The sequence below is a fragment of the Lissotriton helveticus genome, chromosome 5_1, assembly GCF_964261635.1.
Source record: "Lissotriton helveticus chromosome 5_1, aLisHel1.1, whole genome shotgun sequence".
Lineage (NCBI taxonomy): Eukaryota > Metazoa > Chordata > Amphibia > Caudata > Salamandridae > Lissotriton > Lissotriton helveticus.
The window spans coordinates 136,486,572-136,502,806 of record NC_136065.1 but is presented as its reverse complement, the minus strand read 5'-3'; the positions used below and the strand labels follow the sequence as shown (position 1 = coordinate 136,502,806).

The 16,235-nt window shown below is 53.7% G+C and overlaps 1 protein-coding gene across 6 annotated transcripts in view; it reads left to right on the top strand.

Annotated features, from left to right (window-relative positions):
• NACC2 (NACC family member 2) overlaps positions 1-16,235 on the top strand; it is a 448,494-nt gene that overhangs the window by 118,898 nt on the left and 313,361 nt on the right. For 3 of the 6 annotated variants that reach the window (XM_078641888.1, XM_078641887.1, XM_078641885.1), the window contains exon 2: positions 14,112-14,227. The exons of the other annotated variants lie outside the window; for them this stretch is intronic. The gene's annotated coding sequence lies outside the window, so the exon portion shown is untranslated. The remainder of the gene's footprint in view (positions 1-14,111; positions 14,228-16,235) is intronic. 6 annotated transcript variants of the gene reach the window in all.

Sequence of the window (16,235 nt, the reverse complement as noted above, 5' to 3'; positions counted from 1 at the left end):
TAGGTCTGGTCCCCTTTGATGTCCGGACCCTCGCGCCTGGGGGCCGGGAGGTCCGGGATGAGGGAGTCCAGACACCCAGCAGGGGGGTGGAGCCAGCGCCCAGGCGGCCTGGGGTGATCGACACCTGGCGGAGGAGAGCCGTTGACGATTCCTTCTCCCATTGACTCGCCAAGTGGTCACTCTGCCTCCTGGGGGGAGGTTGGTGCCTCGATGTCGGGCCCGGCCGGGCCCAGGGTGAGGGTCGAGTTGAGGCCACGCGGCCTCGTGCTGCAGTGTCCCAAGATGGCGGCCGGGTCGATGTCGTGGGGTAGATGGTGACCCGGGCCAGCTGGGTCCGGAGCTGGTGTCTTGTAGTGGAGGGATTGCAGGGTACTTCGGGTGGTCGTTGGTGGACTCTGGCTGGGGATGCAGGGAGAGCCAGGGTCCTGGTCCCATTGCGGGGAGGGGGTACAGCTCGAACATGCGGCCTGTCCAACATGCGTCCCCCCCAGCTGAAGGCGGGGAGAGTCAGCCATCTTCCTGGGGACTCTCCTCGCTGAGGCGGAAAAAGCGTGACAGGCCGTCGGCGTTGGCGTGGTCCTGGCCTGGACGATGTTCCACCGTGAAGTCCATCCCTTGCAGGGAGATGGACCAGCGCAACAGCTTCGGGTTCTCCCCCCGCATTTGCATCAGCCATTGCAGGGGTCGGTGGTCTGTTTGCACCCGGAAGTGGGTGCCGAAGAGGTATGGCCGGAGCTTCTTGAGTGCCCAGACTACGGCGAAGGCCTCCCTCTCAATGGTGCTCCAGCGCTGTTCTCGGGGCAAGAGGCGTCTGCTGATGAAGACCACCGGATGGTCGACCCCTTCGGCGTTGAGTTGGGAGAGGACGGCCCCCACACCATGATCGGAGGCGTCCGTCTGCACAATGAATTCCCGGCTGTAGTCGGGAGCCTGGAGCACGGGGGCCGTGCACATGGCGGTCTTTAGCTTCTCGAAGGCTGATTGGCAGCCCGGGGTCCAGTTGACGGTTTTGGGGCTCTTTTTGGAGGTGAGCTCTGTGAGGGGCCCCACGATGCTGCCATAGTCCTTCACGAACCGCCGGTAGTATCCGGTGAGCCCCAGGAAGGCCCGGACCTCCGTTTGGCTCGTAGGGGGTTGCCAGGCCTGGATGGCAGCAATCTTGAGTTGGAGAGGGGCCACCAGCCCGCTTCCCACTTGGTGTCCCAGGTAGGTCACGGACCCTTGGCCAACTTGGCACTTGCTGGCCTTGATGGTGAGCCCGGCTTGCTGGAGGGCGAGTAGAACCTCCCGCAGGTGGCGGAGGTGGTCGGTCCACTGGTGGCTGTACACAGCAATGTCGTCCAGGTAGGCGGCGCTGAAGTCTTCCAGGCCCGCCAGTACCTGGTTTACCAGCCGTTGGAACGTTGCCGGGGCGTTTTTCATGCCGAAGGGCATGACTTTAAAGTGGTAGTGCCCGTCTGGGGTAGAGAAGGCGGATCGTTCTTGGGCCCTAGGGGTGAGGCCGATCTGCCAGTAGCCCGCTGTTAAGTCGAAGATGCTCAGGTAGCGGGCGGCCCCCATCCGGTCAATTAGCTCGTCTGCCCGGGGGATGGGATGAGCGTCGGTCCGGGTAACTGCATTCAGCCCTCGATAGTCCACGCAGAACCGGAGCTCAGGGGCAACGCCCGGGGCAGCTGCCTTGGGAACCAGGACGACTGGGCTCGCCCAGGGACTGTCTGAGGGTTCGATCACTCCTAGGGTCAGCATCTTGGACACCTCGGTCTGGATGCAGGCTCGTACCCGGTCTGGTACGCGGTATGCTCGGTGTCGAATAGGAGGGCTGTCCCCGGTGTCCACATCGTGGAGGCACCAGGGGGTGACTCCGGGGGTGAGGGAGAACAGGGAGGCGAACTGCCTCAGGAGCGTTTGGCAGTCTTGGCGTTGCTCCGGGGACAGGGCCTCGGAGAGCTGGACCCCTTCCACTGAGCCATCCTGCTCGAAGGCCCTCAGTAAGTCCGGAAGGGGTTCGGAGTCTTCTTCTGTCCCAGTATCGGTAGCCATTAGGAGGCTGAGTTCGGATCGCACAAAATGGGGTTTGAGCCTGTTGGCATGGAGGACCCGTAGGGGGTTCCGGGCAGTCTCCATGTCGATTAAATAGGTGACGGGCCCCTTGCGTTCGATTACCTTGAAGGGCCCGGACCATCTGTCTTGGAGGGCACAGGGCTCAACCGGGGACATCACCCAGACCTGTTGTCCAGGTTCGAACTCAATGGAGGACGTGTGCTGATCGTACCACCTCTTCATGTCCTCCTGACTGGCCTCGAGGTTGGCTTTGGCGGTGTCTCGGAACCGCCGGGTCTGGTTGCGGAGAGCCAGGAGATACCGGTAGATGTCCGGGGGAGTTTTCTGGGGAGGCTGCTCCCAACCTTCCTTGACTAGGCTGAGGGGGCCCCGGACGGGGTGTCCGTACAGTAGTTCAAAGGGGCTGAAGCCGAGGGACTTCTGCGGGACCTCCCGATAGGCAAACAGGAGGCATGGCAGCAGTACGTCCCACTGGCGTCGAAGGGGTTCTTCTAGACCCATAATCATCCCCTTGAGGGTGCGGTTGAATCTCTCGACCAGTCCGTTTCCTTGCGGGTGATAGGGGGTCGTGAATTTGTAGGTGACCCCGCATTGCTGCCAGAGGGACTTCATATATCTGGAGATAAAGTTCGTGCCCCTGTCACTGACGACCTCCCGGGGGAACCCCACCCGGGAGAAGATCCCCATCAGGGCCCGGCCCACCACGGGGGCCGTCACAGTCCGAAGAGGGATGGCCTCGGGATAGCGGGTGGCGTGGTCTACCAGGACCAGGATGAACCGGTGTCCTTGGGCTGTTCGAGGGTCGAGGGGCCCCACAATGTCTATTCCCACTCGTTCAAACGGGGTGGTGACGACAGGAAAGGGTTGTAATGGTGCTTTGATTTTTCGGCCACTTTTCCCGCTGGCCTGGCAGGTGGGGCAGGCCTTGCAGTGGTTGGTGACATCCTTCCGCATGTGGGGCCAGAAAAAATGGGTCACCAGTCGGTCGTAGGTTTTATCCTGCCCCAGGTGTCCGGCAAGGGGGACATCGTGGGCTAAGTTCAGGAGGAAGTCTCGGAAGCGAAGGGGCACCACCAGCACCCGACTGGCCCCTAGTTCTGCAATTTTCTGCTCGCTGTAGAGCAGGTCTTGGTCCCAGTAGATCCAGTGGGCCCCCGAGGTATCCCCGGTGCTCTGGGCCAGGGCTTGCTGCCGGAGTCCTTCGAGAGAAGGACAGGTTTGTTGCTCGGCCCGGAATTGTTCCTACGTGGGGCCTCCCTCCTGCCGCCATTGTGCCAGGTCAGGGACGTCCCGAAGCTGGTCGGGTCCTTCTTCGGTTTGGGTCAAGGGAATGGCTTCTGGGGCGGCCTCCTCTGGGATGAGCGCGGGAGGAGGTTCTGGCCACTCGGGCTCTTCTGGGCTGGGGACCGCGCGGGCGGTCATGGACCGGGTCGTGACGCAGACCCATTCGGGGAGGCCAAGCATCCCCAGGTGCTCCCTCCGTTCGACAGCTGCCCAGGGAGAGCTTTCAAGGTCGTTTCCTAGGAGGCAGTCCACGGGGGCATCATCGCGGACAGTTACTTTTAACATCCCTGTTACTCCTCCCCACTCGAAGGGGACGCAGGCCATGTGGCATAGGTTTTCGGAGTTGTCGGCTGATCGAACAGGGCAAAGAATGTTCGGCAAGATTTGGTCTGGAGTGACGAGGTGGCGTCGGACCGCCGTTACACTGGCCCCGGTGTCGCGGAGGGCTTCCGCCCGGCGGCCATTGATGTTGACCCATTGACCGTACTTCTGTGTGTTGGCGGGAAGGGGGGCCCGCGGAATCATGTCTCTCTCCCCTAAGCAGACCAGTGCCATGGCGGCGGGTGCCCATTCAGAGGGATCGGTCTCGTACTCCTCTTGGTCTTCCGGGATTATTTCTTCCCCTAGGGCCGCCGCTGCAACTTGGCGGGGAGTAGTGTTCGGATTCTTTGGGCAGTTGGGATCACTGGCGTAGTGGCCAGGTCGCTGGCACCTGTGGCACGTAATGTTGGCCCGGAAACCGGCCCGGACGGCAGGGCTTCCCCGGCCAACCGGGGTCGAGGGGTTTCTGGGGGGTGACGAGGGGCCGGGGTCTCTCCCCCGACCCTGACTTCCTCCTCCCCCTCGGGGGCGATACGATCTGGATACTTCGCTGGGTGCGCTCCGGCCAACTCGGGTGCTTTCCCACCGGTCGGCTTCGGCGGCGAGTTGTCGAGGGTCGGTTAGCTTGCTGTCCAGGAGGTGTTGCCGGAGCTCCACGAAGCAGTTGTTCGACAGGTGTTCCCATACGATAAGGTCAAAGAGTTGGTCGTAGGTGGTTACTTTGTTGCCCTTGATCCACCCCTCGAAGGCTCGGCTAAAAAAGTTCACGTACTCCACCCAAGTTGTACCCGGAATCCGTTTGCAGTCGCGGAACCGTTGGCGGTACATCTCAGGTGTGAGCCCGTATCGAGTGAGGAGGGCGGCCTTCATGTGGTCGTAGGAGGTCATCAGCTGGTCCGGGAGTTGCAGCAGGGCGTCCCGCCCTTCGTTGACAAACCTCCCCCATAATCCGGCTCCCCAATCGCTTCGGGGAATCCGGTGGGAGGTCATTGCCACCTCATAGGCTTTAAACCACTGCTGGATATCATCGTTCTTGTGGTATTCCCGGATGACATCTTTGGGGATGTGAACCTTGGGTTCGGTCGAGGCAGACGGGGTCGGTCGTTCGGGGAGCCCGAGGTCTTTATTCTGTTTCTGAATCTCCAGTGCTTTGAGATTGCGCTCATGTTCGTATTCTAGTCTCTTTTCCTCTAGCTCCCTCTGTCTTTGCTTGTCTTCCCGCTCTTCCCTGAGTCGTAAGTGTTCCAGGGTTATTTTTTGTTCTGCCAGCTTGAGTTCCCCATCCAAGCGAAGTCGGGCAAGTTCTAATTCGTGGAGTCTGGTTTTTTCTCTTTCTCGGATCTCTTCCAGGGAGAGATCCGTTCTTTCTTTAGTTGGTGCGGGGCTCGTTTCGGTTGTTTGTGTTCGGGGTACGGCCGTACCCGTTTCTGCCCAAGCTTCTAGGGCTCGTTTGAAGTCTTCCTTTGTGCTAAGACCTGTGGTTGGAAGTCCAAGTTCTATGCAATATTGCTTCAGTTCCCGGTGGTTGTAGTCTTCCAATTTTTCCATCTGAAATTTTTCCGTTGTTCCGCTCTCTATTGACATGGTTGTTGTGTGTGGTGGGGCGAGTGACTTTCTGTACGATTATGCGTAGGTTCGGATCCCGTCGCTGGCCACCAATGTTAGACGGGGACCCTGAGGGTCGGCCGGATACCTCGGGAGAGATCCCCGAGGGGGGCCGTCTCCGGCGATCGTACAGACAAGTACCCTCCCTCCCCACAAACAGGCACCACACCAAGTCGAGTTCAAGGCTTTATATAAGGTTCTTAAGGCAAGGATATCAGCGATACAGGATAACTTGGACCCGGGGGTCCTCTCACTTCTAGTCTCTGTAGGGAAAGGGGGTAGCGGGACAGTCTTAGTACCGGATCGGTACAGGTGGTGGTAAAAGGCGAGCTCACAATCCTCGAGCTGGAGGGTCTCGGGACCGGGCCGCGGCAGCGCCAGCAGGCCAAGGTGATAGTCTCATAAAGCAGAGGGCCGCGGCAGCGCCAGCAGGCCAAGTCGATGGTTTCACGAGGCAGAGGGCCGCGGCAGCGCCAGCAGGCCAAGATGGTTTCACGAGGCAGAGGGCCGCGGCAGCGCCAGCAGGCCAAGACGATGGTTTCACGAGGCAGAGGGCCGCGGCAGCGCCAGCAGGCCAAGACGATGGTTTCACGAGGCAGAGGGCCGCGGCAGCGCCAGCAGGCCAAGATGGTTTCACGAGGCAGAGGGCCGCGGCAGCGCCAGCAGGCCAAGACGATGGTTTCACGAGGCAGAGGGCCGCGGCAGCGCCAGCAGGCCAAGACGATGGTTTCACGAGGCAGAGGGCCGCGGCAGCGCCAGCAGGCCAAGTCACGGATGAGTTCTTCTCGGGTCTCTCGACTCCAGGATACAACTGCCTTCCTGGTCTGGTCCTGCCCCAGTTATAGGTCTGGTCCCCTTTGATGTCCGGACCCTCGCGCCTGGGGGCCGGGAGGTCCGGGATGAGGGAGTCCAGACACCCAGCAGGGGGGTGGAGCCAGCGCCCAGGCGGCCTGGGGTGATCGACACCTGGCGGAGGAGAGCCGTTGACGATTCCTTCTCCCATTGACTCGCCAAGTGGTCACTCTGCCTCCTGGGGGGAGGTTGGTGCCTCGATGTCGGGCCCGGCCGGGCCCAGGGTGAGGGTCGAGTTGAGGCCACGCGGCCTCGTGCTGCAGTGTCCCAAGATGGCGGCCGGGTCGATGTCGTGGGGTAGATGGTGACCCGGGCCAGCTGGGTCCGGAGCTGGTGTCTTGTAGTGGAGGGATTGCAGGGTACTTCGGGTGGTCGTTGGTGGACTCTGGCTGGGGATGCAGGGAGAGCCAGGGTCCTGGTCCCATTGCGGGGAGGGGGTACAGCTCGAACATGCGGCCTGTCCAACATAAGGCCATATGCAAATCAGTCTGAGCCTGTGCCTCATGGGACCAGTCCAGTCCGAACTGCCAAGCCATGCCTTCCCTGGACCGGAAACAAGCTTCCGAGGACTGGTTTCTGGCATCCCAGCCGTCTTCAGCCCGGCTTGTTTGAATCCAGTGGCAAAGTGAACATGGGACTCACGTCTGAGCATACCCTGTAAATGTAAATGTAAATGTAAATGTCAACTTATGGCGAACAAAAGGGGGTGGTAATGGACGGAGCATCTGAACCAATCAAACACTCACACCCAGTCAAAAGATCTGGGTTTAATCCATCACCGTTCTTTAGCTCACTCTGCCACCCCAGTTCAGATAAGGCCATATGCAAATCAGTCTGAGCCTGTGCCTCATGGGACCAGTCCAGTCCGAACTGCCAGGCCATGCCTTCACTGGACCGGAAACAAGCATCCGAGGACCGGTTTCTGGCATTTCATGCATCTTAACCAGTGACTGACGGTGCGAACAGCATCCCTGGAAACATGTTCACGCCGCCGTCCCTCATTGTACTGAGTGAGCGTAGCGAGTGAACCCCGCCGTCTCCAGGGGGATCCCGCGGGGCAAATTATATATCTATAGACAATACATCTGTGCGCCTTTCTTGAGGCTGAATATGCAATGACCCCATCTCTCACCCACCGATGAAACCTGTGAATACCCCACAATGAAAGAACACGCACTTTATTCCTACAAACATTCCGAGGAAAAATTAGAATAGGGCCTCAACTTTGTACTGTTTAGATGTCCTTATCTTATCTCTTTCCTTTTCCTTGAACGAACAGTGCCTTAGTGAAATGTGTAAGTCCTCAAGGCGCTTCACGTGCCTTCGTAAATCAAGCAGACCTTGGTGGTTCAGTCGTGCACCGCTCCGGGGCCGTCTCTGTACCTTCATCTCCAGAGCAGGACGCACCCCCCAGTGACACCTCTCGTCGCCCGTGATTTGCAGCCGGGCCCGGCCTGGCGCACCGGGGCTTTGCGCCCTCCGCTTCTCACGGGTCGCTTGAGGTAAGCTGCGGCCTCGGAGGAGGCACTTTTACTTCCCTCGCAGCCTCTCTTAAAACAATTACGGCTGCCTCTAAAAGTGTCAGCCTGAAACTGCGGCAGCGATGGGCCATGAAAGCCCATGAAAGGCGGGCTGGCTCTTGGCGGGAGAGCAGGAATCGACTGAGAGCGCTGCCCGTGCAGAGTGGAAGCCAGGACGGCAATCAAAGGGCTGTGTACCCTGGTAAGTGATGGCTGCCCGGCTGCTGCTGCCTGGCGTCTGTCCACTGCCTTTCACTGTTCCTTTACGTCAGCAGTCTCTGTTTGTGCTAAAGAACACACTGTTACTCCTCGAATGATTGCAAAGTGCATTATAGTATTGAAGACGTGGCTTTTTAAGGGTTTAGCACAGCAGCAGCAGACCCCACACTTCTTACATGATTCTTTAAGACACATTCTGCCTTGGCAAATGCAATGTGTCTGGAACCTTCGATTCTCATTGTACAGGAACTCACCAGAGTCCTCTTCAGTTCCGGAAGGATACATGCTTTGATGCCACATTTTTCGTTTTCTGTCTCCTGGCCGCCTCCATGTTGGGAGGCGGGACGTCTGCAAGGCGTTTGAGGCATGATGGGCGGGATATCCTGTGTGATCACTTCCTGTATGATGTAGCATAGCCAGGCTGGGGATCCTCCGCACACAAGTTCCGCTTAACAGGATATAGAAAAGCGAAACTTCTCTCCCTCTGGTGAGTGTGATTGATAAATAGAGAAAGAGATCAGGGCTTTAAGTGGGATGAAAAAACTGTGTGAACACCGCCGACTCCGGATCCCCGGAAGACCCCTGCCCACACCACATCTTCAATAAAGACCGCAGCACCATCGCACCCCACCTCTGGAAAACCATCAACATCTCCTTCGAGACAGCGACCTTCCCGAAGAGCTGGAAGCACGCAGAGATCAGCGCCCTACTAAAAAAACCGAAGGTGGACCCCAAGGAACTCAAGAACTTCCGACCCATCTCCCTGCTCCCGTTCCCGGCAAAAGTCATCGAAAAGGGCGTCAACAAACAACTGACCAGCTTCCTTGAAGAGCACAACATCCTGGACCCATCCCAGTCCAGGTCCCGCAGCAACCACAGCATGGAAACTGCCCTCACGCCGCCACCAACGACATCAGGTTCATGGTCGACAACGGAGAAACCGCAGCCCTCATCCTCCTGGACTTGTCAGCCGCTTTTGAAACAGTCTGCCACCACCCCCATTTGTACCGCACACTAAGAGCACGCCTCCATGATGCTGGAATCCAAGAGAAGGCCCTGGACTGGACCACCTCCTTCCTCTCCGGGAGAACCCGGAGCATCCGCCTCTCCCCCCAGCCTTCCCCCAGCCCCCCCCCACCTTCCGCTCCAAAGCCACCGAGACCTGCGGCGTACCCCAAGGCTCATCCCTCAGCCCAACGCTGTTCAACGTCTACATGGCACGACTCGCCCACGTCGCACGACGACACGACCTAAACATCATCTCCTACGCCGATGACACCCAGCTGATCCTCTCGCTCACCAAGGACCCCCACACCGCCAAAACCAACCTCCATGAAGGAATGAAGGCCGTCGCCGACTGGATGAGGAACAGCCGATTGAAGCTGAACTCAGACAAGACTGAAGTCCTCATCCTCTGTTCCACCCCCTCGGCCTGGGACGACTCCTGGTGGCCGACGGCACTAGGAACACCACCTACACCCACCTACACCCACGAAACCTAGGGGTCATCCTCGACTCCATACACTCCATGACGAAGCTGGTCAACGCCGTCTCCTCCTCCTGCTTCAACACCCTACGCATGCTTCGCAGGATCCTCAAGTGGATCCCCACCGGAACTAGGACGGTCATCCAGGCCCTCATCAGCAGTAGACTGGACTACGGCAATGCACTCTACGCAGGAGCCCCAGCCAAACTCCTGAAACGGCTCCAACGCATCCAGAACACCTTCTCACGCCTGATCCTCGACATCCCCCGCCATGGCCACATCACACCCCACCTGAGACCTGCACTGGCTCCCCATCAACAAGAGGATAACCTTCAAGCTCCTCACCCATGCACACAAGGCACTCCACGACACCGGACCTGCGTACCTCAACAGCTGACTCAGCCTCTACACCCCCGCCCACCAGCTCCGCTCCGCAGAACACGCCGTCGCCCCTGTCCTCCGCATCCGAAGAGTTACCTCCGGCGGCAGATCATTCTCCCACCTCGCCGCTAAGACGTGGAAAACCCTACCAATCAGCCTACGGCAGACCGAAGACCTCCAAACATTCAGGAGACTCTTCAAGACCTGGCTCTTCGAACAGTAGCAGCGTTCCCCTCCCTAGCGCCTTGAGACCCTCACAGGTATGTAGTGCGCTCATCAAATACTATGATTTGATTGGTTTCTCAAAGGGGCTTGGCCAACGTAATTAGGGTCGTGGCTTAAAACACATCAGCAAAAAATCTGTGCTTAGTGTGCCGCCCGACTTGTATTTTGCTGTTTGTTATTGCATTCAGATATACAATAAAACAAGTAACATACCTACAAGTCAGGGCTATTGGCTTTGTCAATGGTTATTTGCATAAGATAAATAAACAGCAACTATGGCTTGTGTAGTGTTGGGCCTCAGGCCCACATTACGGTAAAGATTGACACCGACACCTGGAGATGTATGGCAGTAACTGGCCCAAGCACATGCACTCAGGCCCTTTTATTGACTGGGCCACTTCACCCGTGATGGATGGGTGTGCAGTGTGCCCAGCCTTCGAGGGAGTGGCTGGGATGACAGATTCCTGCGGGACACTAGAACGTGTCTCGCAGGACATTACAGCTTGTATATAATATTGGAAAAACTTCCACTTAAAGCCATGGCGACACCACGACAATGTTGCTGCTTCTGAGTTTCAAAAAGAGAAGGAAATCCAGCGAGAAAAGGACGGTTTCCCTTTTTCTACAAAGCTTACCTTGCATGACGTCATGCCGTAACTTCTCCAGAAATTAGCAGTGAGCAACGCGCATCCATGTGCCTGCTGTCACTACAGTCTGGAAAAAAACAGACCCCCTGTGCCAGGGCACAAAACAGAGCCAGATAGAGACCCGTTTTGAGCTCCCATTTAAAAGACTGCCGAGCACCGGTGAGACCCGGCGCACTTTAAACCCTGAGAGAGATCGATATAGAGAGCAATCGATATAGAGATCTAGATATATACACACATACACCGACTTGGGCAGGTGGTCATGGACATTGGAAAGATAGTTTTCCCTGCAGAGCATTTTCATAGCTTTAGTAAAAATTTGCTCCAAAAGACGATATTTGGATCCTGTTGGGAGCTCTTCTCCATCTCTTGGCTGTTATTCTGTGGGCCAGAAGCGGCGTCTATCTCATTTAGCGCACGGTCTTACCTGGAGGCCGCTCTATGCTAGGCATGGCGGTGGGCTGCCGGGCGCGTCTGCCAGGTGTGTACATCCACAAGCCTTGAAAATAAGAACCTTGCCAGACCGTGTGGGGCATGGTTATATGTCGTTACAACGAATTCCGTTGCAACTCATGCCTTTACCACGCATGCGTTACAACGGAATTCGTTTTCTATGCATAACCTTTACCACTAATATTCCTTTACCACGCATAGATTAACAACGTTTTTCGTTGTTAATTTATGCATGGTGAGGGCATATTCTTGTTAAAGGTTACACCTCTCCCCTTACACGTCCCCAGCCTCTACTCCTTATAAATACCCCTGCCCTTAACCCTTATTTTTTTTTAATTACATTTCCCGTTACCTTTTTAACTCGTCTCCTCTCCATCTTCTTGGTTACGTCTGCCGTATGTCGTAAAGAGGAAGCGGAAGTTTAATTCAGTTTCCTCTTTAACGACACTGATTGCTTGTTCTTCGGCACTTCAGGTTCTTTTTTTGACGGGGTACCCCCCCCACCCCCCTTTTTTAATCCCACGGTTTTAGTTTTGGGGGGGGGGGGGAGAGTTCCCCCAACCCCCTTTTTATTTTTTTTTCATTTACCACACATACCTTTACTACGTATTTCGTGGTAAAGCCTCTCGTTGTTACCACGCATGCGTTGTAATGCATGCGTGGTAAAGGTTTTCGTGGAAACGGCCGCGTTGTAGTGGCCGTTTCCCGTGGGGCATAGGGGGACTTGCCACACAATATCCAATATCCACAACAAACAGCGCACGGATGTCCATATGACCATGAGGATTGCGCCATACATCGCTTCCAAATCCCATGGTCCTAATGTTATCTGCACTTTAGCTTGTTTTTAGTTCTAAGAGTCCTTTTCCCACATTTTGCACCTGTATATGTGTCCAGTTTAAAACTTCCTTGGTTTTGTTTTGCTTCTCTAAAGACAATACCAAAGGCAAATGTCCAGTATCTCAGAGCGGAGTTACTGCTTGTTTGGGAAAGCGCCCAGCAATGTTGAAGGCCGCCTTGTATTATAAAGCCGTCGACGCTGCTGCAAAAATAGAAGACCTAAACAGATTGTAAATTGTGAAGAGACTGTTTATACTTGCTGGAATGCTCTCAGCGCCTCATGTTCTGACTTTTATATCTCTTCGCGCCTTCTCTCTTGCAACCCTCTCCTCTCACCAGCCTCGCCTCCTTTCGCCTTCTCTTGAGAGCTGCTCGAGTTTTCAAGAACTCTTCCCTTTCTTCTCGAGTGGTGAGACGACGGCTCCTCCCGCTGATGCAGTGTGATGCTTCAGACCTGCACCCCAGCTTCAACCAGGATCAGCCACCTCTGCAAAGCTTGGAGAGTGAGATGCCCCGTGCACTTCCAGATGCTGTGTGCTGCGCAAAGCTCTCTGGAAACAGAGGCCAGCTGTTGGCATGATCCAGGTTATCGAAGTATACTTCGGTCTTAGTGGTGGGGCAGCAACACCGCAAAGAACCCTCTGCACATTAAATGAAGATTTTCCAATACAGTGAAATGTGACGTTGACGCTAATCCACTAAGGTCGGTGGTACCATCGTACTAGGACCAGGTCCATTCAGATTTCCAGGATTAAGGAATCTAAATCGAATACCTTTTTAATAGTCGAAAAGTCTGGATCCCACTGAAGCAATAGCTGATTGAGAGTATTGGCTCTTCACAATTGCCACAAACTAAACTTATTCCAGTTTTTTTTCTTCTCCTTATCGGAGGCTCCATTGGTGCCTCTGTCCAAATGAAGCACATTCTGAAGCGATCCTACCTGGAGTAGAGCATCATTTCACAGCACTGCTTCAATGGATGCCCTCCTTGGACCTGGGGACAGAGAGCCAGGGGAGACGCAAATGTTGTCGAAAGCAATCACTTGGGTCATCAATGGTGACCGTCATAGGTTTCAGTGGCGGCTCCTCCGCTGGGGCGGAGGAGCGTCGTCTCACTGCTTTTATGCAGTGTGAGGAAAATAAAAATAAAATGGTAATAACTTGTTATAATTTTATTGTTTCCAGCTGTTTTGCGGGTGGGCTGGGCTGCTCGGCTCTCAAAGCAGGGAAGGGGAGGTGCGGTTTGCCAACTCCAAGTGCGCATGAATGCTGCAGTACGTCTTACATGGAGAACATGCCCAGGCCCCCATTCCCTGGCTGAGCATTGAACCATGGCGCTCGGACGAATCTCAATGCTACATTACAGCATTGTGATTGGTATGGGGAACCTGGGTGTGCTTCCTGGTTGGTGTTCGGCTAGAGACCCACAGAAGAGAGACTGAGCAGAGACGAGGGTCAAGGTTAAAGTGTATTTAAAAAAAAAAAGACTTTCCCTTTCCTCCAATCCGCTCACCATCCCCGATCCGTGCCGGCCGCTACTGGTTGAGATACACTCAAGGCAGTTATAGGCCAAATATGTACACTACAGCAAAGACACAAACATTCAGGTTTTAAATGGGCAATCTTCAATCAAAAGGTGTAACGGAACACTGTGCAAGCCTTTTAATAGTCATTTGACGATTTGCATTGGTCATTATATTATATGGTGAGCTAGAGGTCGAGTGGTTGATTATCTTGTCGCAACTCTCTGCTAAAAACCAAGTATAAGGGAGAATCTCAAAATTATCGTGAAAAGTAGGGTTCAGGGTTACTAGAGCAGAGACCTCACTGAGAACATGTGAACAAATCACTCTAAAATACTTTTGTGATTGAATTACAATGGCTGGACTGCAGCAACAATAGAATCCCAGGGGTAAATAATTTTACTTATTACCAGCATGAATAGGGCGGAGTTTGCAGGCAGCTACCATGTGGTTTTGAAAACGGTGGAGTCTGGAATGATTTGCAACACATAATGTTCATGGTAGTAAAGAAAATCGATATTTAGTTACACATTTACATACTCATGGAGAATCGCAAAGTAAAACAGCGCTCATCACCAAGTGGATGTTTAAAGTTTCATGCAATAGTTCAAAGAAGGAGTTAATGTACAGATCATTTTAACAAACGCCCAAGGTCCTTTTTCTGTTGTTAATCTATTGGGTTTCTTCTTTTCAGCCCCCTTGATGGGACCGTCATCAGGACGGATGTAAACTAGGAATCCAAGTTCAAAGAGATGCTAAAGATATACGTAAGGACTTGCTTCAAATTCAAGCACCTGAGACGCATTGCAGGTAGAAGATATTACTTTTTTCTTTTCCAAGAAACCAAAAGTCTTTGATGCATAGTCACTGCCCCTTCTTGATATGTGATCCGACTCTTACCATGTCTAGACAAGAGGAACTTTTTTTTAACTTATCTTAATATTGATAGAATATATTTGAGTTTTTTTAGTTTACTATTGAAAAATAAGACTCCCATCTTGTAAAAGTAGCATTTTGTGGTGTCAGCTGACTCTTATCAGCCACGTTCCCAGTTAGATATGGCCTTCAGGACTGCTTGTCTAATTTCTGCAAACAGGCCTTTAAATCTTTTTCTTACCTTTTCACATTTGCTGTGCATTCAAAACCAGAGGTCGAGAGACAAGCTCTCTCTTCCAAGGGAGCTTGGTGTTTACTTTTCTTTCTCTAACTTCAAAGTGAGAGAATGTATGTGACAATCCTGATGACATCCACCTAAGACGAGAGGTTGTAGGATGTTTTTTTTTCTAGCACACAGCAAAAACAAAAAGGAAATGTGCTGATGTTTCAGAATATACCAGAATTAGTACAAATGAAGCCATTTTTTGTGATTCTGAAGTGTGGTGGAAACAAATATTTGAAAACGATCAAAACACATCAATACACTGAGTGATGCCATTTGAACACATTGTTTGCCTGTAGTAAAACTTTATTTTCGTTACAATGTAGTGGTTATTTCAATTAAAAATGTGTTTTCTGTAATGGCAGTGCGCTACCACTCCATGCATAAACTACACAAGGTCAGTCCTCTGTATTCCCTTCAACTCTACACCACAACACTTCATTCTACGACATGCCACTCCACTCTATAACATGCCACTCGAATCCACGCCACTTCAATCTGCATCACTCCTCCACAACACACCACTTTACACACGCCCCTCAACTCCACTTATTCCACTCCAAAATACCACACCTAATTTACCCCACTCCATTCCACTCTATTCTACCCCACCCCAATCTACCCCACGCCAGATTATCCCAGTCCACTCCTCTACGATCCAGTCTACCCCACCCCAGTCTACCCCACCCTATTCTATCCTCCTCTACTCCACTCCAATTTTCTTCACTCCAATCTACCCTACTACACCCCACCCTACCCCACTCCAATCGACCTCGCTACAAATTACCCCACTCCAATCTACCCCACTTATTTCCTATCTACCCTACTCTAATCCACTCTAATCTACCCCAATACACTCCACCCCACTTTCCCTCAATCTAGCTCACTTCACTCCAATCTCAGCTACACTCTAATCTATCCAACTCACTGCACCCCAATCTACCACACTCCTGTCTACCACACTCCAATCCACTCTACCCCAAACTACTCCACTCCACTCCAAACTACTCCACTCCACTCTACTCCACCCCTTCCCAATCTACCCCGACCACTTTATACACCTCCAATCTACTCCATTCTAATCTGTCCCACTCCACTCTAATGTACCCCGCTCCAAACTACTCCTCTCCAATCTACCCCTCTCCTATTTATCTCACTCTAGTGTATCTCACTGCAATCAACCCCACTCCACTCACCAATCTACCTTCCCATAATCCACCCAATCTGCCCCACTCTACCCTACTCCACCTTAATCAACCCCACTCCACTCCACTCCAAGTTACCCTACTCCAATCTACCAGATTCCACACCACTCCAATCTCCCACACTCTGCTCAAATCTTCTTCCTTGCTACCCCAATCCACCCTGCTCTAATCTACCTCTCCCGAATGTACCCCTATATACCCCACTCCATCCCTCTATCCCACCCCACTCTACTCCAATCTACCACACTCTTACAACATCTACTCCAGTCTACCCTACTCTAATCCGCCCAATCGATAACACTTCACCCTAATCTACCCTACTCCACTCGTCCCCATTCTTACTCCTCTCTCGACCCCAATCTATCCAACTTCTCTTCACCCCAATCTACTCAAATCCAATTCACTAACTCCAATCCACTCCATTCTACCACACTCTATTCTACTCTACCCAATC